The sequence below is a fragment of the Phyllostomus hastatus genome, unplaced genomic scaffold (genome assembly GCF_019186645.2).
Source record: "Phyllostomus hastatus isolate PE091 unplaced genomic scaffold, TTU_PhHast_1.1 phas_scaffold_397, whole genome shotgun sequence".
Lineage (NCBI taxonomy): Eukaryota > Metazoa > Chordata > Mammalia > Chiroptera > Phyllostomidae > Phyllostomus > Phyllostomus hastatus.
Genome location: NW_025334029.1, coordinates 5,641,152 through 5,652,964, shown reverse-complemented (window position 1 = coordinate 5,652,964; position 11,813 = coordinate 5,641,152). Strand labels below are relative to the sequence as shown.

Here is an 11,813-nt window from a genome sequence, read left to right as displayed (position 1 = left end):
CTGCCTTAATTTATTACTCAAAGAATGTTCTTTTCTGTATAATCTCTCCCAGAGTGCTTAAAGTGGTTCTGAAGCACTGTAATACCTAGTCACATGGATTTTCAATAATCTCCAATTGGCTTTCTCTTTTTTAATTGAAAGAGGGTGTATTTTTTTCAAAACCAGAGCTTTGTTGCATTCAGCCTTTATTTCTACTCTAAATCTCTCTGTCCATGAAATTATTCTCAGTAGGGGCCTTCCTTTCCTGTCCCACCTTCTCTTCCACCAGAAACCCATCTGGTCAAAGAGATGAAGGCTCTAATCCACATCTGCAAAGGGGATACTAATTCCCACCTAGTGCCCCACGAGTAAAGCTGATACCCTTTCCACAGGATTGCACTGCCCTCTCCCTAGGCTTCCAGAAGAATTAACTAAGGCAAAGGTGTGGAAGTGCTGGGCACTAAATGCAAAGTCAGGAAGGACAAAATGCAGCAGAAGCAGGCAATATGCAGCTACTCAACCAGAGTGTGACACTCTGTACACTTCCTCTTATTTAATTGAGTTGTCTTTGGACAGGTATTTCTGTTTTGTCCTTTATGTTCTACAGTTTCACTGACATCTCCTTTAAAATCTATGGATAGATTCCTTTAAAGACATTTTTCTTTAATGAAATTCTGAGACCTACAGTATAAGCTTTCTTTCTGGGCCTCATTTTCCCAAAGTAGCTTTAACTTTAACTGTGAATTATGTCTGGCATCCTCCCCATGTGAGTCAAGTGCCTTTGCTGTTATAAAACAGGAAGGCAATCCTGACCTGTGTGGCTTAGTTGCTTGGGAGTCATTCCTCAAAGAAAAAGGTCACTGATTTGATTCCTGGTCAGAGCATATGCCTGGGTTTTGGGTTCGGCCCTTGCTCAAGGGTGTGCAAGAAGCAACCAATCAATGTTCCTCTGCCTCTCTTTCTCCCTCCCTTCTCTTCTCTCTAAAGACAAACAAATAAACAAACAAAAAAACAGAAAGCCATACTACTCTCAGGGACTACCTGAATGACATACAACATGGTAAAGATATGTAGGGGAGCACTTTTCCAACAATCTGTGTTTCCAAGGGCATACACACAGCCCCAGGCACCTTTCCACAATAGAGGCGATGGCACATGGAGAAGCATGAACTCCTTTTGGGTTATTCATTTTGTGGGTGGGGCCATCACAGACACAGAGCCTGTCCCAAGCCATCTCTTGTGGCTGCTACAAGTCATCTGCAACTGTTTCAACAAGCTTTCTTGTTGAAATGCTTTCTTGTTAAAACACTTTCAATAAGTGTTTTAAATTAAATGTCTGTGTGAAATTCTGACTTGGAAGAAAGAAAACAAATAGAAAGCTGTTCACTGTTTTATGAAACTTGGTGTCTCAAACCTCAGGGACATTGAGTGATAGCACCTGTTTTATGTAGCAACTTAGATATTTTATTTAACAAACACTCAGAGCACTTACACTGAGCACGAACTGTTCTGGGTGCTTTATAGCCATGAACCACCCACTGAATCTGAGTCACCCTAATCGAGGAGAGGGGAATGCTTCCTCTGCCCACTGGGAGCCCAGTAATACTTTATTGGACAATAAGGACAACCTTATGAGGAAGCCCTAGGGCTCAGAGTGGAGAAGTCATCAGTGGTGAAACATCTGACTCCCGATTCTGTGCTCTTAGCTACTGTCAAAGGGGCAAGTTGCTGTCCTGGGAGGCACCTGGATATCAGCCCCCAAGAGTTGCCATAGGGAAGTCTCACCTAAACATCCACCATGACTTGCAGATATGGACACATCTGTGTCCTACAAAGCCTGTCTGTGAGAGGCATCCAGTAAATGCTTTTGGTATCCATGAAGGCATCTGCAATTTTCCTAGGCATGGAGGAATGTTGAAGTACAGAAGATATGAGCCAGAAGGGCCTTTAGAGATCATCCAATCCACTTCTTCCATTTACAGATGGAAAAGACAGAGGCCTGAAACAGGAAGAGACCTGCCCATGGACACACCACAAGTTAAAGGAAGAACTTGTGTTGTCCTTACTCATGCTCAATCTAGGACTTATGCGGCAGCACATGGCCTTTGCTCTCTGACTGGGCAAAGACAGAGGGCAGCAAGGAAACACTGGACAGAGTCCAAGACCTAGCCTGCTTGTTGTAATTACAGTGAACATATCATTTATCATCCAAACCAGGATACTTTTGGAAGAAGGAGTTGTTAATAATTACAATGGGGCAACAGCAAATAAGAGCTTGTCCCCAGTAACCAGGACATAAGTTTTCCTAACTAAATTAATGAGAATAATGATGGTAAGAAGACTGACAGCCATGACAAAAATGCTCATGATATTCAGATACTGGACTGAGCCCTTTGCATCCACCAGCTCATTTAATCTTCCTAACAGCCAGCCTGGAGGGTCTGCTTTTCACACTTGAGGAAACTACAGCTCCAGGAGGTTGAATCACTTGTTCAAGGTCATACAGTGGGTTAGGGCTGAGCCTGGATTGGAATCCAGTCTTGCCTGAATCCAAACCTTGTGCTCCTCACAATGGCCTCTGATTCCCTCAAGTAGCTGAGACCTCTTCCTTCACTTAATTCCTATGGTCCTTTGTATCTGGCCTCAGAGTCAGCTGCATTGTTTACATCCCTGTTCAGTCTACACACTACTGGAAGACAGAGTCAGTATATCACTAATTTTGTGTCCACTTTCCCATCCATTCCATTCCCCCAGCAACTGGCAGGCACAGTGGTCTACATAGTAGACAATCATCAATGCTGCCTGAATGAATGCATCAATAAACAAATACCATTCTTCCTGTATGCCCCAAATCCTTCCACCAACCATAACCCATAGTTTCTAGAGACAGACTGTGGCATTCCCACTAGCTGTCCCCATCTATAATGAGGGCCTGCTCTTATCCAAGTCTCTCCAAATGTCCAAGGTCCATTCTTGACTTCTTTACTTGGTCTTTCCAAGCCCACCTTGCTCTTCTCCAGTAAAAATAAACTACTCCAGGGGTCTCTGCCTCCACTAAAGTGCAACTTCAGGAGATTCCAAAGGCACACTGACAATAGTGTGAATCTTTTACTTTCCAAAGGTCCTAAAGTAGAAAGCTGTCCAGGTGCAGCTACAGCCCTTCCATATGGAGACTTTCTCTTCTGGAGCTCATAGTCATAGAACCAAGGACAAACACTGAGCAGTACTTAAATGATAAAGCTATAATGCCCAATGATTAAATGTTACACTTAGGGACAAAGCTGAAACACAAATGTCTTGATAACAAAGTATGCCATCCCCAAGATGAAATCTAGCCCTAGGAGCTGCAGTGGATAGGACACAAGATGAACACTGGCTTAACGATGGTGAAGTACAAGTTGGTGGGAATGAAGACTGGTGCAGCTAGTATGGAAAACATTATGAAAGTTCCTCAAAAATTAAAACTAGAACTGTCTTATGACCCAGCAATTTCACTCTGGGTATACATCCAAAGGAACTCAAAACACAAATTCAAAGAATATGTGTACTCCGATGTTAATTGCAGCCTTATTCACAAGAGACAAACTATGGAAGCAATTCCAGTGCCCATCAATAGAGGAGTGGATAAATGCTGTGGTACATATATACAATGGAATATTACTTAGCCATAAATAATAATAAAATCTTACTATTTGCAAAAACATGGATAGACTTAGAGGGTATTATGTTAAATGAAATATGTCAATCAGAGAAAGACAAATAACACATGATTTCACTTATATGTAGAATCTAAGGAACAATATAAACTAATAAAATAGAAAAACACTTATAGATACAGAGAACAGACTGATGGTTGCCAGAGGGGGAGTAGGATTGGGGGACTAGGTGAAATGGTGAAGGGATTGAGAAGCACAGATTGGTGGTTGAAAAATAGTAATGGGGATATAAAGTACTGCATAAGAAATATAATCGATAATACTATAATGACTATGTGTGGTGCCAGGTGTGTACTGAAAATATCAGGGGGAACACTTTGTGAAGAATAAGATTGTCTAACCATTATGAAAATAATACAAGATAATACTAAATGTAAACTGTAATTGAAAAATAAAAAGCAATTTTTAAAAAAATACTAAAGTGCACAAATTTCAGTGTGCTCCTGTCTGTACAGAACAGAGAGAAAAACACATCGATGTGGATATAGGCATTGTTGGAAATAAGAAGGGCACCCAAAACTGAAAAATGACCAGAATGCAGGTAAAAACAGGAGCTACAGAGAGATTCCAGAACATTCTGCCACAGAAAGGTGGTGGAATTATATATTTTTCTTATTTCTGCTTTTATGTTTACTGTCCACATTTTACACAATTAGTACATATATGTTTATGATAGAAAAATAAGTTTTCTCCTCAAAATAGTCTTTGTAAATACAAAAAGAAAGAAAAAAGGAAGAAAGGGAAAGGTATTAATGAATTATGATCAAATTTGCTGGGCCATAAGCTTATTTCTGTCACCACTTCCTGTAGGCTTTGGCATTGGCCCTTCTCTTTTCCAAGTCTCCTCTTCCTACTGTGTAGAAGGCAAGCAAACTGGGCTATCTTACAGCAAGCTCCTGGTGGTCATACACGAAGGACAGGTAGTTTGGGTGTGGGTGAGGGAGGGCAATAAGGGATGGATGTTTTGTCCTACTTCTATACAAGAGATTCAAAGGTGATTTCTTTTGCTGCCATAATTATTGTTATGGTTGATTTTATACGTAGTGTTATTGTTATTTTCTTCTATCAATGTCACTGGAGTTCCACCTAGAACTTCTGCTATGATGCTGGCCTCTTCTCTAAGCATGGAGGCTTGGACTGGACAAGCCCACCAAAAATCCCTAAGTCCTTAGACCTCTTTTCTTTAATAATGGAGTAAGTCAGTCTTTCTTCTGGACCTCATAAACCTTGACAACTCTCTAGAGTCAAAGATCTCTCCCAAGTAGAAGAAACCTCAAATCCACATGAAAGTTAAAGTTAACAAACAAAATTGTCTTCCATCCTTCCTCCCTTTCTTCCTTTCTTTTTCCCTATTTTTTCAAGAAAATATTATATTACATTTTCATTACACGAGTAATACATACTCATTGTAGAGCAATCAGAAAAAAAGATTTGGTTTTGTCTGTATGTGGTAATAATATGCAGCTGTTGAAAAGCATCCATATATTTGAACATAAGGTAAATCTATATGTGTTGACATGAAACAATGTATGAATATTGTTTAGTGAAAATAGCAAGTTAGAACACACTGCATATAGTGTAATCCCATTGTATTAAAATATACATACATATGTTTATACATCCATATACATGAGTGGAAAAAATATATACCAGCCTGTCCACAGCAGTTCTCTCTTGGGAATGGAGTGATGAGAGAGAAAGCATTCACTTCTGTCTGTTTTGAATTTTTATAAGCTTGTAATACTCTTGTAATTGTTTAAAAATCTAAGAAGGTAAAAAAGATGTCAATACAACAAAAGAGCTAGTATAAATATTTTTACATTGAAATAAAAAGGGAGTATCAATAAGCCAGAAGAAAAAAAACTCAGGTATAATCCATACTCCTCCTTCCCTGCCTTGAGGCAATTACTGTGAACATTTTGTTACATAGCACAATCTATTTTTAAATATGTAATGAATGTATTTTATTACATAAAAGGAACATATTATGCATACTATTTCCATTTAACCTGTTTTTCTATTTTAATATATTTTATTGATTATGCTACTACAATTGTCCTATTTTTCCTCCCCTTTATTCCCCTCTGCCCAGCACCCCTCTCCCTCCAGCATTCCTCCAACTTAATTCATGTTCATGGGTCATACATACATATAAATTCTTTGCCTTCTCCATTTCTCATACTACTCTTAACCTCCCGCAGTCTATTTTTCACCTACCATTTACACTTCTTATTCCCTGTACCTTTTCCCACACTCCCCTCTCCCTCCCCACTGATAACCATCCATGTGATCTCCATTTCTGTAATTCTATTCCTCTTCTAGTTGTTTGCTTAGTTTGTTTCTTTGTTTTTTAGGTTTAGTTGTTGATAGTTGTGACTTTGTTGTCATTTTGCTGTTTATATTTTTTGTCATCTTCTTTTTCTTAGATAAGCCCCTTTAACATTCCATATAATAAGGGTTTGGTGATAATGAACTCCTTTAGTTGACCTTATCTGAGAAGCACTCTATCTGCCCTTCCATGCTAAATGATAGCTTTGCTGGATAAATAATCTTGAATGTAGGTCCTTGCCTTTCATGACTTGGAATACTTCTTACCAACCCCTTCTTGACTGCAAGTTTCATTTTGACAAACCAGCTGATAGTCTTATGGAAACTCCTGTGTATGTAACTATCTCCTGTTTTCTTGATGTTTTTAAGATTCTCTCCATATTTTCTTTTTAAGTATATTTTATTGATTGTGCTATTACAGTTTTTCCAATTTTTCCCCTTCATCCCCACTCTGCCCTGAACCCTTCAACTCTCCAGCATCTCCCTCTTAGTTCATATCCATGGGTTGTACATATAAGTTCTTTGTGTTCTGTGTTTCCTATACCATTTTTGACCACTCACCACTCTCCATCTAGTTAATGCCTACCAATTATGCTTCTTCTTCCCTGTACTTTCCCCTGCCTATTACTCCCTTCCCCCTCCCCACTGAAAACCCTCCATGTGATGTCCATTTCTCTGACTCTGCTCCTGTTCTAGTGGTTTGCTTAGTTTTTGTTTTCATTGTTTTTCTTTTTTGTTAGGTTCATTTGTTGATAGTTGTGAGTTTGTTGTCATTTTACTGTTCATAGTTTCTGATCTTCTTCCATTTCTTAGATAAGTCTCTTTAACATTTCATATAATAAGGTCTTGGTGATGATGAACTCCTTTTACTTTACCTTACCTGGGAAGCACTTTATCTGCCCTTCCATTCTAAATGATAGCTTTGCTGGATACATAATGTTTGATGTAGGTTCCTTGACTTCCATAACTTCAAATACTTCTTTCCAGCCCCTTCTTGCCTGTAAGGTTTCTTTTGAGAAGTCAGATGATATCATTATGGGCACTCCTTTGTAGGTAGCTTTCTCCATCCTCTTGATGATTTTAAGATTCTCTCTTTATCTTTAATGTTGGGTGACTTGATGATGTGCTTTGGTGTATTCCTCTTGGGGTCCAAATTCTTTGGGACTGTCTGGGCTCCCTGAACTTCCTGGAAGCTGATTTCCTTTGCCAGATTGGGAAAGTTTTCCTTCATTATTTGTTCAAATAAGTTTTCAATTTCTTGCTGCTGTTCTTCTCCATCTGGCACCCCTATAATTCAGATATTGGAATATTTAAAATTGTCCAAAAGGTTCCTAAGCCTCTCTTCATTCTTTTTTCAATTCTTGTCTCTTCATTCTATTCCAGTTGGATGTTTATTTCTTTCTTTTGTTCCAAATCATTCATTTGGATCCTTGTTACCTTCCTATCACTGTTGATTCCCTGAATATCTTGCTTTATTTCACTTTTGGTATATTTCATTTGTTCTTTCATTTTTTTACCAAGCTCAATCAGTTCTGTGAACATTTTTAATTACTAGGTCTTTAAACTCTCCATCTGTAGATTGGCTATCTCCTCATTGCTTAGCTCTCTTTGTGGAGTTTTGCTCTGTTCTTTAATCTAGGCCCTATTTCTTTGTCTTGGTGCACCTGTTAAGTTGTAAGGGGGGTGAGGTCTTAGGTATTCCCCAAGGCAGGGCAACCCCCCTTGCTGCACTGTGCTGCTGCCTGTGGGGGAGGGGCCAGAGAGGGAAAAATGCAGCTCCCCTCCTCAGCTCTATCCCCACTTTCCAACAAACTCCTGTATGAGACTGGGAGTTTCTCCCACTGCAGCAAGTCCCGCCATAGTCCACACTCAGCTCTGAGTCTCAGTTTCCTCTTCAGCCAGCCCTGCCCACCCAGTCTGCCACCTGGCCAGAGGTTCTTTCAGACAGCCCCGCCTGCATGGTCTGGCACCTTGCAGTGCGTTCTCTCCATCTGCCCATCTTACTGGTTTGGTTGGTCTGGTTGACTGTTCCTTTAATTCCTTCGTTGTCAGAGTTCCATGCAGCTTGATTTTCTGACAATTCTGGTTATTTATTGATTTTAGATTCATTGTTGTCCTCCTTTTGGTTGTGTGAGGAAGTGAAGGGTTTCTATGTATGCCTCCATCTTGGCCAGAACTCCTGTATTTTCCTCTCCTTATTTTTCATCTTGGGTAATGTAATTATGATGTGCCTTGGTGTGTGCTTCCTTGAGTCCAACTTCTTTGGGACTCTCTGAGCTTCCTGGACTTTCTGGAAGTCTATTTCCTTTGAGAGATTGAGGAAGTTCTCCTTCATTATTTTTTCAAGTAAGTTTTCAATTTATTGCTCTTCCTTTTCTCCCTCTGGCACCACTATATTCAGATGTTGGAGCATTTAAAGTTGTTCCAAAGGTTCCTAAGCCTCCCTTTTTTTTTTTTTGAATTCTTGTTTCTTCATTTTGTTCTGGTTGAATATTTATTTCTTCCTTCTGGTCAAAATCATTGATTTGAGTTCTGGTTTCCTTCCCATCACTGTTGGTTCCCTGTACGTTTTCCTTTATTTCACTTTGCATAGCTGTAGCCTTCACTTCTTCCTCTATTTTGTGACCATACTCAACCATTTCTATGATTACTCTGCACCTGATAGGTTGGTTCTCTCTTCGTTGCTTAGCTCTATTTTTGGAGCCTTGATCTGTTCTTTCATTAGGGCCATATTGTTTTGTCTCTGCAACCTGTTATGTAGTAAGGGGCTGAGCCTTAGGTATTTGCCAGGGTAGTTTTCTCACCTAATAATATAGCATGAAAATCTTTCCAAGTCAATGAAAATACATATCCCTTATTTTTAGTGATTGCACGCCTATTTAGTTGTTTCCTTTTTGTGTCTCTATTTTTGAAAAGGCTGCTGTCAACATCCCTGGACAATTAAATCTTTGTGTACATCCAGTATTATATCCTTAGGATAAATTACTAAAAATTAAACACCAGTTTAATTTTTAACTGTCAGGAGGGAGCTAAGGATTTTAATCTATGACATCAAATTGTCTTCCAGAAAGGTCTTGCCATTGCTCCCTCCCTTAGCAGTGTGTGGGCCAGCCTGGTCTGCACATCATTCATCACTTCCACTGGTTACTTCCACTCTGAAATTTTTGTTCATTTGGTAGTTGAAAAAAAAAAGGTTCTCTATGTTGAACCAGACAGAAAGAAGAAATTAGAATTTTAAAAAAAGGATAGATGAGGTCATCACATGGGCGGGTAGAGTGGGACAGTTTGAACGAGATGAAGATGGAACCGAAGCTGGGCATGGGCAGTGGACGGGATTCCACCAAGAGCCAAAAATGGCAGTAAATGTATATTCAACATCAGTCACCAGCGATAACCTAAGTCGACATGGCTTGCCGACTTAGGCTGGCCTGGATCAATGAGTCACTGCAATTGAATCTGACAAAGATTAAACAGCTGTGCTCAGGGGCTGCCTATTGTCAGTTTATGGACATGATGCTCCGGGGCTCCATTACCTTGAAGAAAGTGAAATTCTAAGCTAAGATAGAACATGAATACATCCAGAACTTCAAGATACTGAAAGCAGGTTTTAAGAGAATGGGTGTTGACAAAATAATTCCTGTGGAAAATTAGTAAAAGGAAAGTTTCAGGACAATTTTGAATTCGTTCAGTGATTCAAGAAGTTTTTTGATGTAAACTATGATAGAAAAGACTATGACCCTGTAGCTGCCAGACAAGGTCAAGAAACCTCAGTGCCCTCCTCCCTTGTTGCTCCAGCTCTGAACAAACTGAAAAACCTCTCATCTCTAGCAGTGCAGCTCCACAGAAGCCCATTGCAACACACAGAACTACTTTAACCCCTAATGCTGGCCCAGGTGTGGTGTGAAATAATCGTGATGTGGGTGATGGAGATGATGAAGCAGCTGAACTCATGTAGCAGGTCAACATATTGAAACTCACCGTGGAAGACTTGGAGAAAGAGAGGGATTTCTACTTTGGAAAGCTAAGGAACATCAAATTGATTTGTCAGAAGAACATGGGGGAAAACAACCCTGTGTTGCAGAGGATTGTGGACATTCTGTATACCACAGATGAAGGCTTTGTGATACCTGATGAAGGGGGACCACAGGAGGAACAAGAAGAGTATTAAAAGCCTGGATCAGCAGAGCAACATCTGAATTCTTCACTCCAAATCATGTGCTTAACTGTAAAATATTCCCTTTTATTATTTTTAGAGGACTCACTGGTTCTTTTTCAGAAGCAAAAAGTACTTCTTCTTAAAGTGCACTTTGCAGAAGTTTCACTTCTTTTCCAATAAGTTTGAGTTAGGAGCTTTTACCTTGTAGCAGAGCAGTATTAGCATCTAGTGGGTTTACCTAGGAAACAGAGAGGCTGACCATGGGCTCACCATATGCATGCTGGTAACATTGATTGCTGGAGAAGATGTTTTTATGTGATTCACTGAGGTAAAGACTGATTTGAATTTTAAGCTAATCTGAAATCTCAGTAGAGAACTTTTTAATAAATAAATGCCTTAAGAGTATTTAAAACATGCTTCCATATCTCAAAATATGAAATGTAACCTCACAAGTGTGGGGGGGCTCTGCCTGAAGCCCCCCCTCCCCAGCTGCCATGGATGAGAATAAGTCTACCAAGACATGATCTGCTTGGGGAGAAAAGGTGGCCAATCTCTCAAAGGAGAAGGGCGAAGAGACGTTTCATCAATGGGCTTTTATTGGATTCGTTTTGCACAGGAATACAGGTAAAGCTCATTAATCATTGTCAGGCAGTAAGGATCAAACAATAGATAACATATGAAGAACTCTGAGGGCCTATTCTGAGTCAGGGTCTGTTAGCTAAAGGGCTACAAAACTTTGGGAAACAAATTCATTTCCTCCTCGGACATTTATCATTTAGTTGAGAGCATTCTTAGCGAAGCAGGTTTCACAAGAGTTTATGTATTCTTTCTTAGGCCTGATCACCCTGGGAACCCACCCTTTCCAGCACAGGGCTGCACTGACTTCTGTCATTGTTTCAGGCTTAAGTCAGACAGGGGAAGTAAGGCAGCCAAGAGATTAGGAAACTTCTTGCAGACAGAATGATGACTCAGGCTATGTTAAAGCCAAGTGGGGAGAGTCCATCACCCCCTTTCTCCATCTCCCCAAGTCCTTCCCTGGGGCCTTCCCACAATCGTGCCTGTCTTAGGTCATTCCCCCCTTAGGGAATCTTACCCGTCACTGGCCAACCGGTCAAACATTGGAGGCCTGGCAGGGTGAAGTAAAAAGAACAGAAGCGGCACTCCTGCCAGGGAGAAAAGCTTTGTCTCCTTAGTGGCTTATGGTCCAAAGGTCACTCACTAAGCCTTAGCCATAGGGGGTTACAGCTTCTGAAACCAGGTAGGGTGGTTCCCAGCAGACAGGAGAGTTTGTGTGTTGCCTTTCTGTCTGAGAAGGAAGGACCAGACTTTGGAACTTTGGAACATGCTGTTCACAGACCTTGCAGGGCTACCTGAGTCTGCATAGGCCTAACCTTGGCCCAGAAAGAAAGTTTTAAAAGTTGCTCTGTAAAGCCACTTGGTGTCCTTGACCAATTGCATCTCTGCAAAAAAGCAAGAGGCATTGTTGGCTAAATGAGTAGAGGATGTATTTTGACCCTGCAATGTTTGAGTTGAATGGCTTGATTTTCATTGAACATTTCTTTTGATGATTTTTCCAGTTACCCCTGAAATTTCTATGTATTGTGTTTTTTTGGGAAATGAGGTGTGTTCAGTTT

The 11,813-nt window shown here is 40.2% G+C and overlaps 1 pseudogene; it reads left to right on the top strand.

The window, feature by feature from the left end:
• Positions 1 to 9,376: 9,376 nt before the first annotated feature.
• On the top strand, positions 9,377 to 10,191 carry LOC123807059 (annotated as a pseudogene).
• Positions 10,192 to 11,813: the final 1,622 nt, after the last annotated feature.